At 37.2% G+C, this 14,658-nt stretch overlaps 1 protein-coding gene across 1 annotated transcript in view; it reads left to right on the top strand.

The window, feature by feature from the left end:
- Window positions 1–3,019: 3,019 nt before the first annotated feature.
- The window catches only part of MEF2C (myocyte enhancer factor 2C), a 136,466-nt gene continuing 124,827 nt past the window's right edge, over window positions 3,020–14,658 (top strand). The window contains exons 1-2 of the mRNA XM_048290841.1: window positions 3,020–3,109; window positions 12,862–12,960. The gene's annotated coding sequence lies outside the window, so the exon portion shown is untranslated. The remainder of the gene's footprint in view (window positions 3,110–12,861; window positions 12,961–14,658) is intronic.

Genomic DNA, 14,658 nt, shown 5'->3' on the forward strand with positions numbered 1-14,658 from the left:
ACTGTATTTTGCAGCGCACCTGAGCAATCCTTCAAGTGTGTAACTGAAGTTTTATTTGCTCAGGATGATGAGCAAGGTCAGAGCTTGCTCGTCCACCTCAGGCTGAACACATAGAGGGCTGAGTAGAGATTAGGTTCTCTTTCTACTTCCCCATTTAGTACCCCAGCAACCTTGACCTTGTAACAAGGTCAGGCACACGATGAAAGGGAAATGAAAAAACTGCCATGTGTGCTGCATCCTTCTCTGGAGGCTGAAAGTTTCACCTCTCTGATATGCTTAGTTGGCTCAGAGTAAAAGTTCTTGAGAGCAATCACAATCCTAGGTCTCATGTGGCAATTTGCAGAGCAAACAGGCCAGCCCACAGGAAGATTACTCACTGAGGTTTTCACAGGGGGTCAGGCTGCTTCAACTTGCCTACACCATGATCATACTTTGTAAATAAAATGATTGCACATTTGTAAACAGATATCCATAAATAAAAGTATAAACCTGATATGGAGAATCTGGCATGTAAAAAGGTAACAATTTTTATCATATAACAAAGTTTTATAGAATTTCTACACAAATACTACAGCCTAATCAGTGGAGAAGTCATTTGTGTTATCTGCACTCATCAAGGACTGCGTTGTGGACACAATGGGGCAAATAAAAACAGTAACAGTAGTAAATGAAAATAATATGCAGGGATACAATCTTAGCAAACCAAGATTCTAAACCAGTAGGATTTCAGTGAGAAGTACTGGATCTTTGCAGACAGAAGTGTGTTTTTCTGATAGCAGTTGTAGTTAATAAAGTATTCTATTGTTACAGCCTGGCTCAGGTGAAGAAAACGCTTTTTATAAACAAAATTAAGGCAGGATTTTTTAAAAATACATAGAAGATGTTAACTAATGGGTAGCAATAACCCATTTTCATATTTTTTAAATCAAAGCACATTAAAAGTGTGCATCAGTTGTACCAATTAATAGGTGGAATTACAAGAGAGTCTTGAATTTGAGCCAAGGCCGTGTTGAAATAGCTACATTTGATCTGCAAAGGATCTTCTTCAGAATGATAGTTTTGAAAATAAATGTAGTTCATGCCAATTTTTCTTTTTCTGCATGGAAATATAGAGACATAAAATCCCGTATTTCTCTTAGCTCTATGCTTTGAAATTTTAACTAAGAAGTGTGGCAGACACATCTTAAAAGAAAAATTATTATTTTGCTTTTCAATTACTTCTGTGTAAAAACTCAGAATAAGCTCCTTTATTTTCATTCTTTTGGTTCAGTTTCAAGACAATTCCATGACCTACTAAACAGTGACATAGGTGGGTATGGCTGTTGCCAAGAGAAAATAGTCTGATTTCTTATTTATTTTCCCTATTTCTTTTTCAGAAACACAGAAAAACCAGACTAGTTTAATGCAATGAGAGCAGTGATTAAGTCTGATGATAATGTGAACTATGATCCTTGTTTTTCAAAGAGTAATGAATAACGAGAAGTTTCAGAATTTCCATTCATTAGGACTTTTGGAACATTAATTTTAATCTAAGAATTAGAGCAGATAGGAGACTTGAAACTAAACACTTTATTTTAGCAAACATGAAGAAAGTACAAGATCTTTATTATGACAGATATGAACCCCACAAAACAAGCTTCCACAAAGAAAATAATAAAAACACTTACTTATTTGGTACTCAGCTCCTAAACCCTGAATAAGGGAAGTACATATTGAGAGAGAGGTACTTAAAATGTTTCCATGGTTACAAGATGATGCCAATAAGGTCCATGTTTCTATCTGAAAGGGTGCCCCTGCAGAGACATACAGCTTGGTGAGTGGTTGTTTATACAAGTAAATAAATAGGAACCTTGTTTATCTTACAAAGAGCTCCTGACCCACAATTTTTGTCTCATTTGTTAGAAGGAACATTTTGCTCCTTCTAAATAGCATATTAGAGCAAAGTAGACACCATGGAAATTTTTTCTTTAAAGCCACTTGAGTTTATGGCATAGTTTTCAAGTAGAAAATGGAGTATCTGGGTATGCTACCAATCCTGGCAAACCTATGTTGGTGACTCTTTTTAATTTTGTGAGAAGACACACTGGTGCAAACGACACCTTTCTCTTTCAATTACCAGAAGCCATCTCCAGGAAGAAAAAAAGGAAAAAAAAAAAGGCAAGGGGCAGATATAAATTATAAATACCCCTATTATGAGTAAATTATAGATATCCAATAAGGACAAGCATAACAAGTTTTGATCACTTCTCTCAAAAGAGCCTCCATTTACTTTAACTCCCATTTTAAAAGTGGCTGGTTCCTGGATAACCACAACATAAGTATTACAAACATGTAATTTTGAAATTCAAACTCTCAATTCTGTATGCTTTCTAATTTTGGGAATGAGATTAATATCTTCTACATGATACATTTGAGTTTTCTAACACTTCTTGGACAAAAAAGCACAATGAGTTACAGAAGAGAAATACAATCAATTTTAACACCTAGCACAATTTAATAACCTGAATTGAAATTTCTGTGTGGTGTGTTCCCATTTTAAAAAAGTTTTTTTCCAGCCACATTTAATAGAACAAAATCTCATCTTGTTCATAGATTCTCCTTGGAATAATGTGATTTTAACATCTATTTAAAGGAGGAAACTTTTTTGCCATATACGAGCCTCGTGTCCTTCTTTCTTCTTGAAGAAGCAATTCCTGGTTACTGGATAAGACGACCGAGTAGATATTTTCCATTTTAACTTACAGGGTACTTTTGAAGGGGGATGGCAATGCTCTGTTTATTTGCCAGCACTGACAAAGGTCTGCTTGTCAGTGATACCTTTTACAGCTAAATTTACTTGGGAGTGACAGAAGCAGGTGCACCTTGGCCTGCCAGACACTTGTGCGCCCACATCATGCTGCCTACAGGTCAACATCCAAAGGAGAAAAAGCCCGGGTCTGCAGAGCAGAGGGTGAGTGAGGCAAACACAACCCAAACTGGGGGGGCTTCTCTTCAAAGCCAGCTGGTCTGGCTTTATTCTACAGGAATTTTTTTTACCTGCCAGTTTGATCAACAAAGCCCTCAGCAGGTGCTGACGGGTACAACTTCCTGGAGAAGCAGAAGGGCACTGGTGAGTTTTAATAGAAAAACTTATTAAATAATTATTCTTATGTCTTTGGAATGTTCTGCTTGCCACAGTGATTCAGCTCCAGGCTCATGGTTACTCTCACAAAGCTTTCTTCAAGAGAAAGCAGATAAGCTTTGTAGCGTGCTTTCATTTAACTTGATACAGTGCTTGATTTTAGCTTCTATTGCCAAGAAAAGTTTATTTAAACTAAATGGATACTTATAGTCCCTTTCTTTCAAACTGTTTCTATGATTCTGAATGGAAAGGACATAGAGGATTACATGCAGGAACAGCAGAAGCCAGACAGTGCTGGCTGAGGGTGTACTCTGTACTCTCCATCTTCCTCCTTAAAAATAAATGAGTTATCCTGATAATTCCCAAATAAATCAAAAGGATTTGTTGTCTGTAGACTGCTTGGAGCTTCAACAACCATTCTGAGCTTAGACATTCCTTCTGAACATCAACTAAGTTTCCTTTGTAATAAATGAGTGAAATTAACACTGTTTAGAGCATTTTACAAGACAATCAAAGGGTTATCACACAAAACCATTGCCTTATACTAAAGTGAAAATGTAAATTGTAAGCTAGAGGCTTCATGAGAGCAGAGCTTGACACGGTGCTTTTTAAAGATATGAATTTACACATTCCCTTGTTTTAAAACCACAAATTATGTCTGTGTGTGTATTCTTTAATTTGCATAAGATTTGGGAAACTACATGATGGGGGAAAAAAAATTATTTTTTTCCTAGAACAATAAGATTTCAATTAATGCAAAAATGCAGGAAAATGTGACCACATGTTAAAATAAATATTTTCAAGGGGAGAAAAGCATTTTTATTATTACTTCTATTTCAAGAATTCATTCTTTTAACTGTGTTTCACAGTATTCATTACAAATTGTTGTGTTAAATTGAAAACATTTATTTGAGTAAACAGACAGAAAACTTAACCATATGAATCTTTTTCAGCAAACAGATTACATAGGCACAAGTCACTGCGCAGCATAGAAGGCACTAATGGGGGAGAAAAAGGAATCACATGTCAATATACTTTTAGATTATTTCTGTAGTAGGTCTTCCCTATATATCAAAATAAATTATATATCAGCAATGCATAGTCTAAGATTAGGCTGAACAATAATACCTGAATAATAATGACCTTTCAAACACCCATGATCTTTGATTTTGTTTCTGCTAGGCTGCTTGGTGTGGGAGCCACACAATTGACAGGGAAGTTCTACCTCAGCAGAGGTAAATCTGGCATAGTTTTCATCCATTTTCTTCATTTTCAGAGACCGGAAAATGAAGAAGAGGTTGTTTCTGTTTCTGGAATGTGCTATATTAAAATAATCACAATTTTGTTTGCTGCAAAGATATCCTGCTGTATGTGAGAATAAAAGGCCAATAGCATAAAACATTACTAGTCAAAGCATAAAGTAAACTTCTAAATATGAAATATACACTTTAAGATCAAGTATGAAATATAGAACAAAATGAAATCTCCAAAACTAGATCAGCCTTTAAAATGAGCAGTGCCTGTAAAACTCTGCTGTTTCATGCATAACATGTAATGTATGGAAACCAAATCCCCTAAATAGTCATTAAAACCAAGCACTGTTAAATATGAACTCAGTAAATAGTAATAGCAGTTCCTGGAGCTAACTAGACTTTGTACATGCCACACTAAACAAGAAAAACATACAGCCTGTAGTTTAGAGCCTTTAGTTCTGTATATTCTAAGTTCATCAGCATTTTACTGTATTGATTTTAAAGGCTTAGAAACAGTAAATAAAGTGACAAACTCTTGGATAATTTCATGAAATTACAGGTAAATTATTCTGTATTTCACTGAGGGAAAAGAGTATTTTGTGAAATGAAAGATGCTTTCCTTCTCTAGAAAAAGATTGTTTAATGCTTCAAAAGGTAGAGATTATCACCATTAGACCATTATATTTAAATGACTGTCCTTAATTGGACTTTCTGGTTTCTTATTTCTGTCGTCAACAGATTTCAGCATACTAAGTGAAATTCTGAAATTATTCTGTTATTAATGAAGTACTAACAGATTAAGTAATAGGGACACCTAATTTAATGCACTGAAACTTTATAACTATTTCAGTTAGAAACAAAATTACCCCTAAAATGCCTGGTACATTCCTTTATTTTTGTACCAACTATTCCCTATTAACTAAGACCTCTGTGGTCTGTTTTGTAAACTATGACAATTTCTTCTACAACTATCTTTTTATCATTTTTATTTTGAAAAGCTACAGTGTAGCTCAGCTTTCAACCACATGTTTGTCTTTTCCAGTAAATCCAAGTCTTAGTGGCAGGAGGATATCTGTATTAGTTTTTTCCATAGTGCATGTAAATAAAAAATGGGATTTGACCACAAAGCTTTGGCAAAAATCTCTTTAGGAGATCCACAGTCTGGATTGTGTTCTTCAAAAGTTAATTTAAATTTTTTCATATACTGTTATGTGGTATTTTAAAAGCATCTCATGACCTTCTACTTACACTGGTGAAAACTGGACACTTTCCACCAAAGGCAATGAAGTTCCATATAAAAGTTAAATAAGAAGATGAGATACTGATAAAAAATCAGGAAGGGAGTAGAATGAATAGCCTTAATTACCTCTTTATACAAGAGTATTTTAAACATGAAAATTTTCCATTTTGTATTTCTATTATAAAGTGTATTTGCATATATACATGTATACGTGTGCATATAACGTGTGTGTATGCACAAATATATATATGAATTAATACACACTTTAAATTTATAATTATTTTCCCTTGGTACAGTAAACAAAATCTTATTCTAAACAAGGCATATAATTTTCTTCTTGGACTTTCATTAATTAATGTTTTTGTTCAGAAATAATTGGTTATTTGTCCAAGACAGTCACCATGGAAATCAAAGGATCTGACTAACATTAGGAGTAGTGGAGAACTCTCCTCTTTGCCAGTGTGCTGGCGACATAGGGAGCCACTTGGAGCCTTGACTGAGGGCTCCATGCCCCTGAACTGTCCTGGTGACTGCAAATGGATGGCTTTGCAGCTGTTCTCCACCCCTGCACCCCACTGTGGCTCATTCCCAGGTGAAGATGCATTCACACACCACTCTCCATGACTGCTTGGAGCTCCACCCTCCTATCCCATTTCAAATATGCTGTTGCACTCTACACTCACCATAAACTAGGTAATGAGGATAGGTCTCAAAGTATACCCCTTGTCACAGTGTATAGGTACACAAACAGTTAACGGGAGTTGTCTTCTCCAGTTAAAGTACTGACAACCTATTGCATAGTCAGATATGGGTTTGTTCCTTTGAAAGCAACTAAGCATTATGAGACAAGCTCTGAAAGCACCACTTAAGAAATCTCCAATAAAGACAAAAGCACTGTGCTTTCTATGCATAACTCTAAAGGCACTGGGTTCTAAATCAAGTTCAATAAATACAAAGAATAAACATCTAGATTTAAGCTAACATACACAAGTTTACTGGAAGCACATAAAATAACTGCACAGGAAATAATTTTTAAAATAATAAAATAATAGATGAATAAAACAGCAATTACAGCTTTGTTCATAAGTATAGCTATATAGCATTACTAGTTCTACATAGGTACTTAGAAGCTGTACTTATGGCATATGAAGTTCAATCTAATGTTAATGTAGCTGATGCGCTGTATCCCAAAACATAGAATCATCTGTCAGGGCAAAAAAATTAAAAGCTGAGCAGTATGATAACCAGTTGCTAAGTACTAATCCTGCAAAATAAACCTTTCTGTTTATGGGTCGCTACATTTGATCTTCTGTTTTGGCTCTTTTTTTAACAAAAAACTCTCCCCCAATAATTTTCATTTCTCTCTATTTTATTGCTACAAAAATAACAATAGAGAAGTATAAAAAATGGGTGCTTCCTATAGTTTTTGCTATAGGTACCTGCACCATTCATTCTTTTCCTTTACTTTTTAAAGTCCTATATAACTATATGCAAATAGCCCTTTCCCTAATATCAATCCATCTCCTGAATTTAAAATTATTGTAGAAAGAATGCTTGGTAATAACAATTTTTTTATGTGTGTAATAATTATAAAAGAGTACATTAATACTGAGAAAAATAGAAGAGATTGTGAAACAATCTACCTGTATATCAGGAGATTGTTCCTATCCTTGTGAAAATACATCTGGCCATTTAATTTTATGTCCTTGCACTAAATCAATTCATTAGCCATTTAATACCCCACCTCAATCTCACTGAAATGAGAAAATACACAGGAATACAAGGGAACTGGCTCCCACTTAGGGCAAAGAAGCACTTGGTTCCTTTGTTCCCAGGAGAAACCACTCCTTAAACACTTCTAAACTGCTAGTTTAATCTGCAAAAAAGGATATGTGAACTCCTCATCCAAAAATTCTTAACCCTTCTATCTCCACTAGCAACAGTCCTCTTGAGTTACTTCTGCCTATATTCCTTTTGTCTTATCTTCCCCTACATGAATATGTAGACTACAAAAAGACCCTTTGGTCTCACTTAGGAGCTAGAAAATTTTCTAAACCCCTTCCAAATATGTACCTGTTCCCCAGCTCCTGCCCCTTTAGCTGAGCAACAGCAAAGAAAACGATTCAATCACATCCAGAGACAAAGAGGTTTTACAGCACAGACCTTCCAACTGCTGTAGATTTAAAATGTAAAGAGAGATACTAGGGCCACCATAACATATTTATTTGTTACTGAGTGCTTAAAACTAAAAAGGCTAACAATATACTAGGTCAGTTCAAGAAGTTCCAATACATATTTGGATGAAGTTAATTGAATTTAAAAAAAAAAAAAAAAAAAAATTCCAAATCAAGGAACTTCTTGGATTCAGTAATCAGGTTTCTTCTCCTTTAGCCATGTTAAGGTAGCTATCTGTAAAGTCATTGCTGAAATCGGACCTCACTGGTCTGATTGGTGCAGGCTTGCAAGAACATAACAGACCAGAAATGGGAACTTAAATCTGTCTGCATCATACATGAGCTGTATAAAGAAGCTCAAACTAGATCATATGGCAGTAACAGCAACTTCAGATGAAATAAATGTGAACCAAAATACATATCCAAACATGACCTGAGGTTTTTTTCCTTTTAACTTCAATAATATCAACTTTTAAAGTACTTCCATGGGAAGACTTATAACCAATGACATCACAGCAGGGGGCTCATGGAAGTTTTAAATAGATGTACGTAAGTGGCACAATCACATCTAAAAGCTGACCCAACTCTTGTGCAATTACGTTTATCGTCACAGAAGTTACGACTTCTTCTTCCCTTATCAAGAAGAGCTGTCAACTTTCAAAAGGCCTCTCTAAATCATCTAATAAAAATTTGTATTAATTATTGTTTTTACAACAGAGATATTAGTATTACAGCAGCGCTTAGAAAACATATTTATAGATCAACACTTGGGTTTGGAGCTGTTCAAATGCAAAACAAAAACATGAATTCAGTACAGAAGAGTTTGAAAACACATAAAACCACTGCATTTTGTCAAAATATCAACAGAATAGCCTATTAGTTCTCGATATCTGCATGCAAGCATATCTGTATAAAAAGTTTGAGACTAATACCTTCATACCCTCATTCCATGTACTGATCTATAGCTATTGTATTCTATATTCAATTTATGGTGTAAATATCTCTGTTAGAACAGGTTGGATCATTGACCATTAAAATTTGTACATCATTTACTCCAACTTTGGTTCCAGAAAGTGGTATGAAATCTGAAATAGAGGGAAATTGTCAGAGAAACAGCAAAAAAAACCTGGTCACTTACCTAAAATATAGCTCAAAGTCTAATCTGGAAAACTCCTGAAAATTATTTTTTAGGGAAAAAAATCAACAATTTTGAATACTGTAAGAGAAGTGTTTTCATGTGTGACGTTGGAATACACGTCTAAAGCCAGAACGGGAAACCATAGTGGCTTTCAGGAGATGAAATTGACCAACCTTTTTTTTCCCCTGGAACATGTTTCATTCAGAATTTTGTTTGAATTGTGGCTAGGGTTCCATCCAAAACAAACCTCTATTTTGCTTGGCCCTCAAAATTACAGTGAATTTCATTGTCTACGCAGATGCAGATGCTGATCTAATTTGTAGCAGCTGCAGAATACTTAATTAAGGCCTTTCTGGCCATCTTTGTCTGTCTGCTTCTGTATCACATCATCACTCAGTGCAAAATAGACAAAAGCTTGAGTGTCACACAATGAGCAAGGGGATGCAATCATATTTTTTGGTTTGGGTTGTGGATTTTTTTGTCAAAATATCTGAAAATATCACAATACCTTAGTCAGGCAATTCAATTTCTGGAAAAGAGAAGGAATGCGCAGCCTAAAAAAAGCTTTTCCCTGTTCCCTCCCAGCTTTTTCCAAAATGAAAGTGAATCACAGAGAGATTTTCCTTATTCAATGGCACACAATCACGTGGACAAATAAATGTGGTAGAAGGAATAAAAAGGGTGGTCCTTACTTAAATGCTAATTCTGAAACAATTTCTGACAGCCTTTCCCCTTAGAAATAAGTAGAAGGAACTGCCCCAGCAGGAACTTCTTTAGAAACACCCAGCTAATGGTGCAGAGGTTTAAGACATATAAAGCCACATAAATTAACAATGAAATACAAAATTATCTTCCTCTGCATCAATTCTAGAAGCTGTGAGAGATAGCTCTTCTATATTAGCAATCAAGTTGAATGGTAAAGATACTGTATTTCTTGGGTGAAGGCTGTTTAATAATCTAGATAGACTTTAATTACAGAGGTATTAAACCATAAAATAAATTACAGTTCCACCAAACGCTTTGCTTTCGAAAAAAAATTCTGATGCTTCTGCAAGTGAAGATGCAGAATTATCAGACTGATGAACAGCAGTTCATGAAAATGACAACATTTCCAAGATTATTCTTCAAATATATTCCTGTACTTAAACCCTATTAAGATGGGGAATTGACTCCAAAGTTCCACTCTAAGCTCATATTTGATCTATTTTTGTATATTTGCATAGGAAAAAAGAAAGCCCATTTAGCTTGAAATTTTACCTAATTAACTTTATGTCAGAAGAGATTGGGGAAGGGATGTAGAATTGAAACTAGTTACGGAGCTTTTGAGTTTGTCTGAGACTAAAGTTTTGCTTGACAATTTCTTACTAGCACTGAAAACTTCAAAACCCTTGATGCTTTTCTTTCAGGCAAGTCTAGACCCAGATTTTTGGAGTCCCTAAATCTCAGCAAGGGAGAAGTTAGTAGGTTAAATTCTTCCTTTATTTACACTTAAGATCATGGGCCACAAGAGTTGTGCCCCTAAGTTGCATATGTGTATATACAAACTCTACACATTTGGTGGAACATTGTCATACCATAATAAGTATCTCTGAATGACTTACAGAGAGAAAGTGGCCGGTACAGGAACTGGAGTTAGAACATACCCTGAGATTAATTTTGAAGCAGAAGTGGGATCTGGGTGGCCAGTGGCATAGGGCTGAGCTTCCATTGTAGTATCTCAGCCTGTCAGAGTACACTGGATTTCAACAGACTTCAGGGGACCTTTGGACACACCACATAAGCTCCACAGCATCCATGTTCCACACCAAGCAGGAGATTCAGGATTTCTACAGATGTTAACTTCCTTCAGATGCAATTTCAGTCTCATTTTGAAGAAAAATATAAAAAGATACATAGCTTAAGTATTACTTATTTCTAAAATGCATGTGTGGCAAGAGTGGTTATCACTAGACTCAGATTTAATTCTAATATCAGTCTGTGTTGTCATTCAGAAGGTAATAAATACTTTTTTTGCACTCTTTAGGACAATTTTAGTAATGCCTAATCCTTGAAAGAAAATGTATTTATCTATGAAGAAGCTATCTCCTATCTCTAGTCTGAAAGCAGTTTTAAAAGAAACTACAATTTTAAAAAGTCTTGGATAAAAATAACCTTTGGGCAGCTGTTTATGAGATATTTAAAGGACAGTATGAACTTGCAAACTACAGTTTCAGAAACTGCCTTTAGTAACAATGAAACACTGCAGATTACAAGAACAGGATCAATTTAGCAAAACAAACAAAACCCCTTTTCATTGTTGACTTAACGCATTTGGCAGCCTTTTTCCCTTAAAATCAATCTCTTCCCTGCAAAGGTCCTTGAAAATATCAGCAGGAGAGCATAAAAAAAAAAAGAAAAAAAAAAAAAAAAAAGCCTAGTAGAGGACAGGGGGAGTGGGGAGTTGAAAAAACATCTTTCCAAAAGGCTGGAAACTAACAGATAATGCCCAGTATTAATTAGTCAATTAGTCAACCTCCAAGCCCTCCATCCAACATCAGTCCACGGCTTCAACACCGGCCTGCTGGACACCGATCTGTCCCATTCCCAGGACTGCCATATGCTGCTGGAGCTTCCCGAGCCTGGCCCTACGTGTTTGGCCACTTCAGCCCTCTCTGAAGCCCCGGGACCGCGGCTCCGACCACCCACCACCCACCCTCCTGCGGCTGGCGGGCAGCAGCCCCTGCTCCAGCCTGGCCCTGAGCTGGCAGGATTGGCAACCCGGGTCCCGCTGGCACTGCAGAGCTGTGTCTAGGCCTCCCATAGTGGCGACACCCACTTGTTCCAGAGGTCGGAGCCGTGGGCAAAGGCTCTGAACCGGCTCCGGAGGGGCCCGATAAGGGCAGTTCTGCCGGGGGACGCGGGGCAGCCTTCCCCAGAGCCACCCTTTGGTCTCGACTTCCCAACTCTTTCCTAATCCCGGCCAGTCCCACACAGCCATAGCTGCAGTGGAACAACCACCGCTCCCTCTGGCCCTCCCTCGCCGGGACCACCCGCTCTGGCGTCAGTCGGCGCCCGGCCGGCCTTACACCGCCCCCGCACTGCCCCAGCGTCTTCCCGTCGGAGCAGGGACGAGGAGAGGGCGGTGGAAAAAGCACCGGCAGCGCCGGCGCGACCCGGGAGCCCCTGGCACTCGCTGTCCCGCCCGGCGCCGCCAAACCCGCGGAAGAGATGGGGTAGGGGACCGGTGTCGTACCTGTTCCTGCCGTGACTCACGACCAACGCACCCGGAGGAGCGCCCCAGCACCTAGAAATAATGAGTCAATAAATAAATGATGAGAAGCCCGGGGTAGTGATGTGTGCAGGTGCGAAGGGTTGGGGCAGAGGCCAGAAAGGTCGCCCCTCAAGACCAGTCGTCCTGGTTGGGACCCGCTCTTCACAACTACAGGTGCAGAGAAAAAGGAATATTTGAGATAAAAAAAAGTTCTGCTGCTGCTACCTGGTGTTGCCTGCCTGAAAGCAGAGCCGAGGAGATGCATGTCTGGTGTTGGCATCACACATACCAGCCCTTGATAAAAGGAAAAAATTAATATGCCAAGTTTTACTACTTTATAATTCACCCTGGCCTTTTAAACAGGCATTTATTAAACAACGAGATAGCTGTGTTTTCCAAAATGCATGTCAACACACAAATACCGATTGGAGGGTAAGTACAGCCTGTGATCAATAGTTTTGTAATTTTATTGATAGCGTAGCATCCCCAAGGTAGGATTTAGATGGCGTTTATAACAGCTTCTGAAAACATCAAGTTACTTACAAGTAAGATAGGCCTAAGTGCACATCAGCAAAGATTTGTATCCTTTTTATAGAAATTGTTTCATTAATTGCTTTAAATATATTGAAGTACTATAGGTTTACATTTTAATAATATGCTACTTTTGTGCTTTTAAACATCCAAGGTGCCGAACAAGAATTGTAAACTCCGAAGTAACTACTATGGGAAAGATTAAGTAAAGCATTGGAGGTGGATCATTTTGACAATAAAGAGGGTGTATGTGGTGAGTGTTTAATATTCCTTACATTTAATATTACCAAGTGCTATTTATTATTTTTAGGTTTTTGTTCAAAGCAAAACCTGGAGAGCAAAACTCTATTATATACTTACAGATACACCTGTGACAAAGGCTTTCTGTAATCATTGCTTGATGGGTATGACACCATTTTAGTAATGGCATGCCATTTTATTTAAAGTTAATATGCCATCTGTGCCTACCTTGCAGATTTTTTTGCAATTAAATTATTTTGCAAAGAAGCATGTACATGTCATCTCACTGCAGTGGTTTACAAAGCAATTAAATTATGCTCTTGGAATATATACCCTATTAGCTTTGAAATTATCTGAGTTTATGTATTTTTGTTCATTATAAAAGCATATAGATTGAGGGAATATTCTGAATGAATGAAGAACAAATACAATACTGTTGAATAATCTTGTGGGGTAGATTAATCTATAGCCTCGATTTCTCTCAGGGTGGGTTGCTGTGGCAACCGCCCCAGCTCACTTTAAAATAATTTCATAAAGCTCACTTCAAGAGCTGCACCCAGCGTGGGCCAAGTTTAAAAGCAGCCAGACATGGGAAGAAGCGTTATACTGCATTGCTCGTACAAACAGGAAGGTGGTGGAAGAGAGCGAGGTGTAGAGTGGAATGGGTTTGAGCAGAACTTTAAACAGAAAATAGAAACAAAGCCAACCCAGGGTTAAGATGCAAAGGAGGTGGATCATTTCATAGTAACCTCACTGCTTTTCTGTTTAAACACCATGAAAGGATTTAAACTGGCAATCTCATTTCTCCTAAGGGAAAAATATGTTCTGCATCCGCAAAAGAACAAAAACGGACTTTGATAATCATCTTGAAAGGAAATGTTACCTTGAGGTAATCACACTTGTAATGGAAAGAGATACTCGGGTACACTCTTTAATAAACCTTTGGAGATGGGATTTTATAATTATTACATTTTGACTGATGTCTCATAGTTTAAAACACTGCATGCCTCAGGTGGTAGATTGGGAACAAAAAATTGTGAGCGGACCTACACATGGACTGTGGACAGCAAAAAAGCCTAGATTTGAGTCTTGTGCCAGAAATTTGAAAAGGGTGCATTTGTGGAGAATCAGTACAAGAACAGACATCAGAACAAAGTTTTTTTACTGTTTGAAATTATTCCAGATTTTTAAATGAAATGCAAAGATAGGAAAAAAACTCCTAAACCTTTCAAATTATGCTGCATAAATTCATGCCTTATCTAACCCTGAGATGAGTGACAAATTTTGATCCCTCCCCTTATATCTGTTTGTCCATCTAGCATCTGAATCCTGTTTTAAAAATCAGGATGTCCTTTACATGAATTTGATGAATTGTACTCATGACAAAAACTTGGCATGGCTTTAAGGTGCTCCAGTACGTGAAGGTCACAACTATAAAAAGATTAGACCACAAGTGCCCACATGGAGGTGTAGTTGATGTTCTAAACTGCTGTATACTTTTATTTTCTGAAATACTTGCCTACTGTAATAATTACTTTCAAAATATGGCAGTGTTCATGTTCTGTCTTACCAGTTGAAGGGCTGTGTTACCAACTAACCAGAAACCAGAAAACTTACACATCCTGCACAAAATAAAGCAGATGAGAGTAGGTTTCAATTAGAGCACAAAAGTGCAAAGTTTTAACACAATTTTCTATTTTTGCCACTAAGA

The sequence above is a fragment of the Corvus hawaiiensis genome, chromosome Z (genome assembly GCF_020740725.1).
Source record: "Corvus hawaiiensis isolate bCorHaw1 chromosome Z, bCorHaw1.pri.cur, whole genome shotgun sequence".
NCBI classification, from domain to species: Eukaryota; Metazoa; Chordata; class Aves; order Passeriformes; family Corvidae; genus Corvus; species Corvus hawaiiensis.